Raw genomic sequence first — 11,441 nt, 5'->3', positions numbered from 1 at the left:
ACCACAATTAGATACTACGTTAGCCACGGTTTTTGACATTTCGCAAAGACACCTATAAGCATAAGTATACTTCTCTTGTGCTGTGCCAAGCTTCACACAGGGTGGTGACTGAATGCTGCTTGTTACCACTGGTGTGGCACTAGTGGTTGTGCAGCTGTCACTCGGGAAATGATCCTTGCACCACCTGTCTGGTATGCAAGCCTTGTCGAAAAGATCTTGCTTAGTGAAGTCACGCACTGCTAAAATATGTGCGCAAGGCAGAGTGTACTGGTTATAAAAAGCACATGTGCAAGAAGTCAAGCACAATGAAACACTGTACTGTGATCTTGGTGAAACTACAACATAAGAATTAGGAGTGGAAGTGACTTGATAACTTGCATTTTTAAACTTCTCATACTGCTCTAGTACTTTACTTGTAGCCTCAGAAGTGCAATTACGGGACAATTCTAGCTGAAATGGGTCATTGAAATCATTTATGTTTAGGTTCAGCTTCATTTCTTTAAGCTTAGAGAACTGTAGAGATAAAGAATCATTATCAGTGCAACCTACCAATGCTTTTATTGCTTGAACCAAATGCATGCTTGAAGAGAGATAATTTTTAATCTTTTGATTGTGGCACTCAATACGATTATTAGTATTATTATCAAATGTAGGAAGGGCTTGCTGATATGCATGTACCCACATTTCCTTACACAAGTGCCAGTTATGTATATAGTAAGAAAAGAAATCTGTGCAAGTCATAGCTTGGAGGTCAGCAAGCTTATTGAAGTAGTCTTGCTCAGTGGGGTATAAACTAAGCTTTTTCAGAGAGGAAGCAACTGATCACGTTGCTGTCTAGCTTTTTCATTAACCTTTTGCTGAAAACAATGCAACACATGCCATGTACACAAAAGTATGTTAGAATTAGGAAGAATACTGGTTGAAATGCGCAGTTCATTGAGATCTTTATCAATCATCACTACTTTGCAAGCAGACACAACAAATGGGTTGAAATCTACAAACTTTGTGAACATGGGCTCAAGAATTTCAGTCGTCTCATTTCGTAAGAAGGCATAACACACAGGTCTGCCACGACCATCTTGAACTAATATAGAGTAAAGAATATAACCCTCAATATTCACTTTATACGTTTCATCAATAAATAGAATCTCTGGATACTTTTGCAAATTCTCACGCATGTGCGTTGTTTGAAGAAGTATGAATTGCAGGTTATTATTTTGATTCATTTGATAGTGAATAACTCAGTTTGGATTATATTTAGCAAAGTCTCTATCATCTCTGAAACCATTTCACCATGAGCCTGCTCATTGCGGATAGGAATAGAAAATCGTTGTTTGTAATTATTATTGTCCTTTGTAGTTAATTTTTTACCAGTTTTCTGCTCGACCAAGTTTTTTAAATCCTTTGCGCCAATATTACATTTAGCTAAGTCAAAGAATTCCTCTTTTTCTCCATAATTCAGGAGCCTCTTCTGAGGATACAAATCATAATATTCTGTGGGATGGTTATGCTTAGCTTGTAGTTTAGTTATCTTGTAGTGCAGAGTAGGCGATTTACATAGGCTTACCGATACTGTCATTTCACAGCCAGTACCATTGTAAGCTTGCTTTGGTCGCTTTCCTATCCCCCTGGGCTTTATTGTGCGACTGTGAATGCAGCTATATTTAATCCTAATATACTCAAAGTTCTTATCATCTGATGTGAATGGACTTTTATTACTCTTATTTATCATGACTACATGCCTGCCCTCCCTGCACCACTCATCAAAGCTTTTCTTAAAAGAAGGAAAGTTATCAAATGTTGCATTTAAATAAACTTTGCTACCCCCACCAGTGTATTTGCTGGGTTATTGAGGACAGTTGCGTTGGCACCAGTGTTTACACAAATCGCCTGGGCACCAGGGCTGGCAGGCCTGCTTCTGGATGTCAAAGCAGGCTCACAATACTTGTACCGCACAGCTGCAGTGCACCCAGCTTCCATAGGGTCACCAGCCTCTGTGCCAGGATCGCGCCCAACGAGCGTAAAGCCAATACCATGAATGGTACTGGCCAGTTGGTCAGTGTCGTGTCTCTGCATGAGAGCACTACTGGTTTTCCAGACAGGAGCTCGTGCAGCGGAAGGTCCACCTACTGCTGGAGAATATTGAACTGCATGCATACCAAGTGCAGGAAAATCGACTTCCAAGTTGATGGCAAAGTGCTCCTGCCAAGCCCACCCACTCCATACAGATGCCTTGGACTCCTTGTAGGACTGTTGGATGCGTCTCCTCTCTAGATGGGTAGACAAGGCACAGGCCTCCCGGTGCAGGAAGTCTGCCAGCACCTTGTTGCCAAGCCGGCTGGGGTGGACACCATCCCTGCTCAGGAATCCAGGCCAGCTGTCCACAAGACTATCCGAGATAGTGAAGCCCCTCTCCAGGCATAGCTGTGCGAGTGCGGCAATCACATTCCTGTAGTGGTCATTCAAATGACAAACATCAGACAACTGTTCACCTTCGCGGTACCAATTCTGCCCCCGAGGAAGAATGGCAGAAAAAGCTACAAGCAACATGGGATTGCTTTCGATGATTCCCTGAGCGAGCTGGCGATATTTGTCCATGCACATGTTGACACTGTCAACAGTGTTGTTCGTGCCAACATATACAATGACAACATCAAAACTGGCCAGCTTGTCAGCAATCATTGAGAGCAAGTGCTCAATCCTTATTACTTTGTGTGCGGCAACGCTAACAGACAAGCCACGGCGCGATGGGAAATACTGGTACACGTATTTCACCATCGAATTGCCAGCTACTAACACACGCGTCATGTTGCGCAAACTTTCAATTCAGAATTACACCATGAAAAAAAAGAAACAAGAAAGTGAATATTTCATCTAAAACACGGCTGTCAATTACGCAAATGCACTACGACACAGATACGAAGCACGTTAACACGGATGACCAAAGAAAGGACCGCGTACAGATACTGCTAAATCAGCCTATACGCGAAAAATCACAAAAATACGTATTGGAATGGATATAAACAACGTTAGTAAATATAAAATAGCAGTGAAAATGAGCGGTTGAGCTTAGATGAAGATGATGTTCGAGGCTTGCGAATATGTAGCAGAACAAGGCCTGTAGACAGCTCGCAGAAGCAGCAGCCAGCCGTACTCCAGCAGCCGCAGCAGCAAGTGAGCGTCTGCTGAGCAGCTGAGTCATGTTCCGATTCGGTAAATTCGAACAACGCACTAAATCGGAAACTACGTATGTCATGACGATTTTTGTGACGTCACTTCTGTGCGGCGCAGGAGCCGTCTCTGTGTGGGGGTGGCTCGTGCGCCGCTGATGATGAAACTCCGATGAAATCGTGGCCATGGCCTAGGCCACTCCCAAGGAGGGCTGGAGTGTCGTCGCTGCTTCATGTGATTGCTGGATGCTTAGTTGAACCTAATGGTTGGAGCTAGCGCGGCCGTCCACCGCGCCGCAGCTTCATCTGAGTGTGTGCGCCATAAAGTTTCTCTGTATGATGTGCGGATTACAGTCGTTGGACGTACTGCGTTTTCTAGATTGCAATGCCAAGCGTGGTGTTGTCAAAGGTGAAAGTGTTCTTCCTGCCGAGTTTTGCTTGTCGCGAAGTACAAGGTCGACGATGAAATAAATGCTTTCGCACGGTTCACGTGTGACTGACCGGACGCACATGCATGAAACCCCAGTGCGTCGGCAAAGTGTTAATTCATACGATGGATGGAAACAATTTTATTGTAATGTTCTTACGAAGCCTGTGATCTCCGAAGGCCAGAGCTACTGCACTGCCGTCTGTTTTGTCAAGTGCGAACACGTACGGCCGTTCTCATCCATTGCTACGTGAATGCTCCAGTGCTGTCACAGGCCGTGCGTGTTATTGAGCAAGGCAGACAAGCTGTTTTGTAGTTAGATGGGCTAACGCCGTCGGCACTTGCCCTTGGGCATTGTTTATTAAGTGCTGATCGCCTAGAACATTGCGGTGACACGTCAGTATTTTGAAAGAAAGCGGCCTGCCGGTTACTTCATCAGGTGATGGTACACTGAGCGACATAAAAAAAGTTGCCCGAGACTACGTTGCAGTGCACCTTTCTGCCATCAAAACTTTGATAAACCATGGAAATCAACATTCCTGACACCTGTGCCGAAGAAACCAATACAGCCAGCTGCATTCGAGTTTTTGGTGTCTTTTTGCGTCTCGCCTAATTCGCAAAACACTTCAAAATCCTGCAAGAGTCATCGAAGATCCAATAATAAAGGGCCTGTAGACGGGACCACCACCAATAGCAAGTCGGGCTGATGAGGAGGCGCAAATGTTAAAACAATACATGCGTGAACAAGAAAAAAGAGAAAGTATCGATAACTGCAATGGGACTTGAACCACCGACCTCACCAGTTGATGTGTTGCTTTAACCAACTGCGCCACAAATGCCGATCAGTTTGAGATGGCAAAGAGGCCGCTTTTGTATTGTTGTCAACCTAAACCTAACTGGCATTTTTGTTCACTTTTTCGTTTGGACGTAATTTTAACTGCTTTTATCGCTATGTCTAGACGTACCTCTAGACACTCCCGACTATTCAAACAAAGCGCCTAACCGAAAAATGCATGACGTCACTTCTGTGCGGCGCAGCAGTCGTTTCTGTGTTGGGGTGGCTTGTGCGCCGCGCGGCGCAGCAGTCTCTGCAAAAAAAAAAAAAAAAAAAAAAAAAAATGTGCGTGAAATTCAACAACATACGTGAAGCACGTCATCTAGATTAATTTTGGCAATTAGAGCTTTTTTAAGCGAACCTGAATTTAGAAACACTGAAGAGGCAATTAGAAAATTCAAATCCAAAATTGTATGACGGCACTGTAGTCAATGCTTGGTCCGGCTTTGAAACGTCCGTTTTCTGAATACTATTTCCGGTTGGAGTTTTCTAAATGCGTCATTCCAATCCCAACCAAGCAGACTTTTGCCAAATGTTCACCTTTGATAAGAACATGGGTGTGTCTGTATAAATTTCGTCCTATGTTGAAATTGCGCACAGCAATTCAAGTTTAATCAGCTCTGTGCCATTCAATTGAAGTACTGAAGTGTCAGAATTTACTATACAGCAGTATTGTGGGACTAGGACCGTATAATAAAAGGGTATCTCAAGCACAGTTAAAGCTTGTCGCATAACCGTGATAAGCACGAACGCCACAATTTCCTTTCAAGTAGACACCTAACAACAGTGCAAAACTTTGTTGACCCCTAAGTCGTTAAAACGCTAAATTCACACAATATTTATTATTCCTCATGGTTGGGACAATGCTAAGTGCACTTTACGATGGCCTTAAGCTAAAAAGCGGCACCTACACCAACAAGATCTTGGCGAAGAGAGGCTGCCACGACGATACACAGGACTCTCGCCAAGTGCTCGACCTTATCTTAATGCGGTACATATACAGCGGAGCTAGCCCAAATGCTTCTGTAAACAGTGCTAGGCAAACGCAGAAGCATTTACTCTTGCGCTAATAGAGTGAGACAAACTGCCCTTTGAGGACCGCACTGTGCGGCTGGATCAAGGAAAGGTAAGGAGAGGCCTTGACGTCACTCGTTGTGAAGCCAGAAGTCGGCCATATTGACTAGGAAAATTCTCCTCTCTTGTTTACATGTGAATGCTAAGCAGAAGGTGCGACTCCCTCTCTGTCTCAAAAAACACATGGTCTGCGCGCCGCGTGCGTCGGTGCTATTCGAAACCAACGGAACGGATTTCAACACGCTGTCTTGTTGCGATATGGTTGACGAAATTTCTGCGTATGGCTGTTGTACTCTTGCACTGCCGGCGTTAACGATAAACACGGCAAGTTGCACGTTCAGCTTTTTTTTATTTGATGTGTTCTTTGTGAAAATAAAGATTATTTCGAACATTGCCGCGCGACGAACCAGGCACCGAAATTTGTACAGCTTCTTTCAGATCACTTTCTTCCCCTTTTGCGCTTCTCTTTAGGTTTTATGAAATTTTCGGTCAGGCTGTGGGCTAGACACAACGATAAAAAAAAAAGAAAAATGTCTTCCCTGCAATAAACCCGGAGGTCCGTATAATTATGCCATTAAAGTCGGCGTCGATGGAGCTTGTGTGCGTGGCAGCCCGTTGAGTTTGCGCCGGCCTCTTTGTTTTTGCCCCTCTTTTGTCCGACGCGCACTGGTTCCTACTGGTATCCCAAAGGCCATGATTTCATTAGGACGAAAGCAGCGAAGAGCACCCGAAAGTGCGTGGCCAGGGAACACGTCTTCAGTGTGATTCACGCGCTCTAGTAGCTACGGAGAACAGAGACCAGGATCGCGTTAGGGTGAAAGGTGGGAAAGTTAGCCGAAGGAACACGCGAGAAAAGGTGAGCATCACTTGGTCAACATCGTTCGAACGGCTTTGTCAGCTTGTGAATGCACAAGCACGCGCATCTAGTGAGGTGCACCTAGTTACCTTGTGCAGGTGCGTGTAGACATTTTAACGAGTTTTGCTACAATACAGACAATATTGCGGAGAGCGAGACAATATTGCGAAGAGGGAGCATCTTAAGCGAAGCAGAACAGGAACTTTAATGCGCAGAAGTATGCCGTAACTGTACAAGAACATAAAAAGCAAGATTAGATTACGTCTTAATAAGGGCATGTGGATCGCAAGTGCATCGTCCGTTGTCATAAGAAGCAACACCGCATCACTGTCACTAACCTGCAAGGCATTCATTGAAAGAATTCTTGAGCACAGTCGTTATCTTCTATGATTGCTTTTCAGCATAATTTTGACGGACGCTGCAAATTCGGAGTACGTATACGCGCGCTCGTTCCGTGGTTTCTAGTTCAGACATCTGGTTACAACCACCACCGGAGGAAAGTCGCGTAGCTAACAATGCGGCACAAAGAATGCATGCTGTCGAACACCTGCATGCAGTATGCCACGGTTAGGTGCGAAGCCCATGAAAACGTGCACACCACTGCTGGACCACCTGAACGGTGCCGCACCGCACTACATCAATAATAACAAAACGCCGCCATTGTGCCTAGTGAATCTGGCCGCTGTGACGTAATTTCCACCACATTTTTTACGCCCTGCGCCGGCTGGGCATGCCCTCTCCTTACCTTTCCTTCCTCCGTGGGCTGGATGGATGGATTGGATGGATTGATATGGCTGTACCCTTGAGATCGGGCGGCGGCTAACGCGACCTAGCCATAATACTTAGTGCACCAACAACTAGATTTATCTTTTTTTTTCCCTTTAAATAGTGAAGTATAGGACTGGTACTTTGCAATGAATGGTTTAATTTTCGCTCGTTAAAGAACCCCAGGTGGTCTAAATTTCCGGAGCCCTTCACTACGGCGTCTCTCATATTCATATGGTGGTTTGGGAAGTTAAACCTCACAAATCAATCAATCAATCAATTTTCGCTCGTGCCTTGACTTCAGTCACCAATAAGGTAACCACCGTCTAGTTAATACTACCCGCTTAAAGCCTTTTTTGCCCTTTCTGTCTCTAAACCCTTGTACTTTGAATAAACCCCGGTGCTTTGAAAAACTCTGCGCCATCGTCCTCAACTAGAGGGTGAAGCCCTTTACAGAACATTTGTTCCGCAGCTTCCTCCTCCTCTCCGCATGCACTGCATACCGTGTCTGCCCCTACGTATTTGGCCCGACATGTCTTCGTTCGCAATACTCCTGTCCTGGCCTCAAACAGTAGACAACTACCCGAGTATAGTTATAGATCCTTTCCTTGGCAATTTCCTGCTTAAAAGTTTGACAGATCTCTAGCGCGGACTTAATCATGTCAATTCTCCACATGACAGTATCCATTTCCTTCACCTTCTTCTTAACCAATTGTTCTTTTTGGTTTGGCACCCTGCTGTTTTCTAACTATTTACCCATCAATTTTCTGGTTCGCTTCCTCTATTTTGTAACGACATTCCTCATGTACAATTAGCTGAAAAGATTCCTAGCCCTATGCTCCTCTCCCATTTCTCTCAATCGCTTCTCGAATTTTATTTTGCTGCTAGCTTCCCTGCCCTCAAATGATGTCCATCCCATATCACCTTGTACTCCCTGATTTGGTGTATTCCTGTGAGCTCCTAAAGCAAGCCTACATATTCCACGTTGCTTAATTCCTAATCTTGCTTGAACCTCTGATCTCATGCACCAGATCGCATAAGTCAGACCAGGAACCATTACCCTTTTCCATATTCCTCTCACATCATACCTACTGTAATTCCACAGTGCCCTATTTTTCATCACCGCTGCATTCCTGTTACCTTTAGTCGTCACGAATATTTCCTGTTCCCTGAGGTACTCGGCTTCATTGCTTATCCATACGCCCAGATAGTTGTATTTATCTGTTATCTCTAGCGTGACCTCCTGTATGCTAAGCTCACTACCTTCATTATCATTAAAAATCATAACTGCTGATTTTTCCTTACCAAATTTGAAATCTAACCTATCTCCCTCATTACCGCAGATGTTCATCAATATCTGCAAATCTTCTTTGTTGTCGGCCATTAGCACCATATCATCTGCGTATATCAATGCTGGTAGTGCCTGTTCAATGAGTTTTCCTTGTTTGATCAAAAGAGAGGTTGAAGCCAAGTCTACCTCCCTGTAATTTGGCCTCTAATCCTTGTAGGTACATCATGAATAACAAGGGTGACAGAGGACACCCCTGCCTAAGCCCCCGTTTTACCTCTGCAGGCTTGGATACCTGTTTTTCCCACTTTATAACTACCTTGTTACTTTTATAGATATCCTTTGAAAGATTAGTGACTCCATCTTCTACACATGGTGAGTCCAGTATTCCCCACAAGTGCTCTTGAACCACGCTATCGTAAGCTCCCTTGATATCCAAAAATGCTAGCCACAGAGGTCTGTGTTCCTTTTCTGCTATTTCGATGCACTGCGTCAGTGAGAACAGATTGTCTTCCAATCTCCTGTGTTTCCGAAACCCATTTTGGAGTTACCCCAGCACCCCCTCATTCTTTATCCATACCTGCAGAGCTTCCTTTATAATATGCATCGCCAGCCTGTAGACCAGCCCCGCCGCGGTGGTCTAGTGGCTAAGGTACTCGGCTGCTGACCCGCAGGTCGCGGGTTCGAATCCCAGCTGTGGCGGCTGCATTTCCAATGGAAGCGGAAATGTTGTAGGCCCGTGTGCTCAGATTTGGGTGAACGTTAAAGAACCCCAGGTAGTCAAAATTTCCGGAGCCCTCCACTACGGCGTCTCTCATAATCATATGGTGGTTTTGGGACGTTAAACCCCACATATCAATCAGCCTGTAGACCACTGATGTCACTGTATAGAACGATAGTTGTTTATGTCAGCGTTTTCCCCTTTTCTTCTATAGGTCATGCTCATTCTGCTAAGTTTCCATCCATCGGAGACTTCACCATCGATTATTGTTTTGCTCGCTGCCTCTGTCAAATTCTGCTTAGACTTCGGACCCAATGTCTTTATCAGCGTAATTGGAATGCCATCTAGGCCTGTTGATGTACTACTAGGAACCATCTTCTGAGCCCTTTCCCACTATCATTGTGAAAATGGAGCGTTGTGAAAATGGAGCAATTGCGCCACTTAATTGATTTATCCTTGTCTATTGTGGTGCATAAGGCACTTCTTTGTTGAAATTTTTCTCTCACCCCTGTTCTTATATATATAGCTTCACCCCCTTCTAGCCTAACACCTTGAGCTGTAGCTATAAATAAACCTCTGCTCTAGGCTTGCCTCATTTGTTAGGGAGTTTAGATGGTTTCAAAATTTTGCAGCTGGCTTTCTATCCTTTTTATGTACGGTACTTCTGCCAGCCACTGAGCACCCTTTCTTCTAATCTTTTCATTGATCAGGAGGGATGCTTCCCTTCTAGAGCTTAGAAAGATGTCCTATCTTCTTTCAACATCATCTGTCGGTTCACCCCACTGCTTAGCATGTCTGTGTTCCCTAAAAGCTTCCTGACGTTTTGCTGAGGCTCTCTTCCATATCCAACCAACTCTTGGTTTTGTGTCTTCTTTTCCGGGGTGACTTGTCATGTGCCTTTAGCAAGCTGTAGTTCAAACAGTCTAATTAGATTCATGTACGTTCAGACTGTTTTATTATCCTCAGCGATTACTTTCTCAATTTGTTTAGTAGCTATTTCAATTTGCCTTTCTGAATTAAAATTTCCCTGTGGTTGCTCATCTTGTCTCTTTCCAAATTTCATTGCTCTTTCAAAACTTAGCTTGATATGTTTGTGATCACTACCCAGACTTCTAGAGCCACATATGTGCGTTCCCCTAAGCCTATCGTACATCTTATGTGACATCAGTGCAAAATCTATCGTCGACTGCTGCCTTCCTACCTCTTATATCACGTGTGGTAGTTGACGGTTTGGAGCACTGTTGCAAATGATCACGAGAGAGAATTCACTTCAATCGATGGGAGTCTAGGTCATGAGGTGGGTTGGCGACTTGTAGGACACGCAGTAGCTTTATTGGGGGGCACGAGGACCCTTCGGGGTGCAGGATAGCTACTAACAAGGAAAACAACCAGGGGGACTCTTTGACAGGTGGTATACAGGTGGACAGATACGATTCCAAAGTGGCACCAATATCTAAGGCACATGGAGTCAGGGGCAGAAATCAACGTAGCCATGAAGGCAGCGCCAATTCAGACGTAGGGTATATTAACATGCAGGGTTGTAAAAATACGCTGAAGTGGGAGAGACAGAAGAATAGCTTAAGGAGGAGAGGCTGATGGTATATGGTTTTGTAGGAACACATGTTAGGGATATGGAACAACCTCCTAACAATCCGAACTATGCATTGGAATTTGGTAATAGAACAGAAGGCAGCAGAAAGGGGGGTGGTATTGGAACATTCGTTCATAAAAGTTCTGACTGGCAAAGGGTCAAGCAGGAGTGCAAGGAACATTTATGGCTAAAATGGAAAGTGGCAGGGCAAATGACGCTCTTGGGTTTTGTATACTTGTGGACAGGGGCAAAAACCAGAGAGGAAAATCAACAAATGGTGAAGTGCATAGAAAATGACATTGAAGAACTAGGAGAACAGTGCGAGGTAAATATATTAGGAGATATGAATGCACACATAGAAGATATAGATGGATATACTGACCCAACAAGCAGAATTCTAATGGATATGTGTGAAAGGCATGATTTAATCATTTGCAACAGCACTGAGAAATGGGAGGGGCAGATAACATGGGAGGTGGGAAGGCTGCAGTCGACGATAGATTACGCAATATTGTCACATAGGATGTATGATCGGCGAAAGGTGATGAACATAGATGAATATGGGTCCAGAAGCTTAGGTAGTGATCAAAAACGTATCAAGCTGAGTTTTCGAAGAGAAATTAAGTTGTCAAGGCGGCATTGCGAGCAACCACATGGTAATATTCATTCAGAAAGGAAAATGAAAATAGCAACTAAAGATATTAAGAAATTAAT

The sequence above is a fragment of the Rhipicephalus microplus genome, chromosome 2 (genome assembly GCF_043290135.1).
Source record: "Rhipicephalus microplus isolate Deutch F79 chromosome 2, USDA_Rmic, whole genome shotgun sequence".
NCBI lineage: Eukaryota > Metazoa > Arthropoda > Arachnida > Ixodida > Ixodidae > Rhipicephalus > Rhipicephalus microplus.
This window is presented reverse-complemented; position numbering follows the sequence as displayed.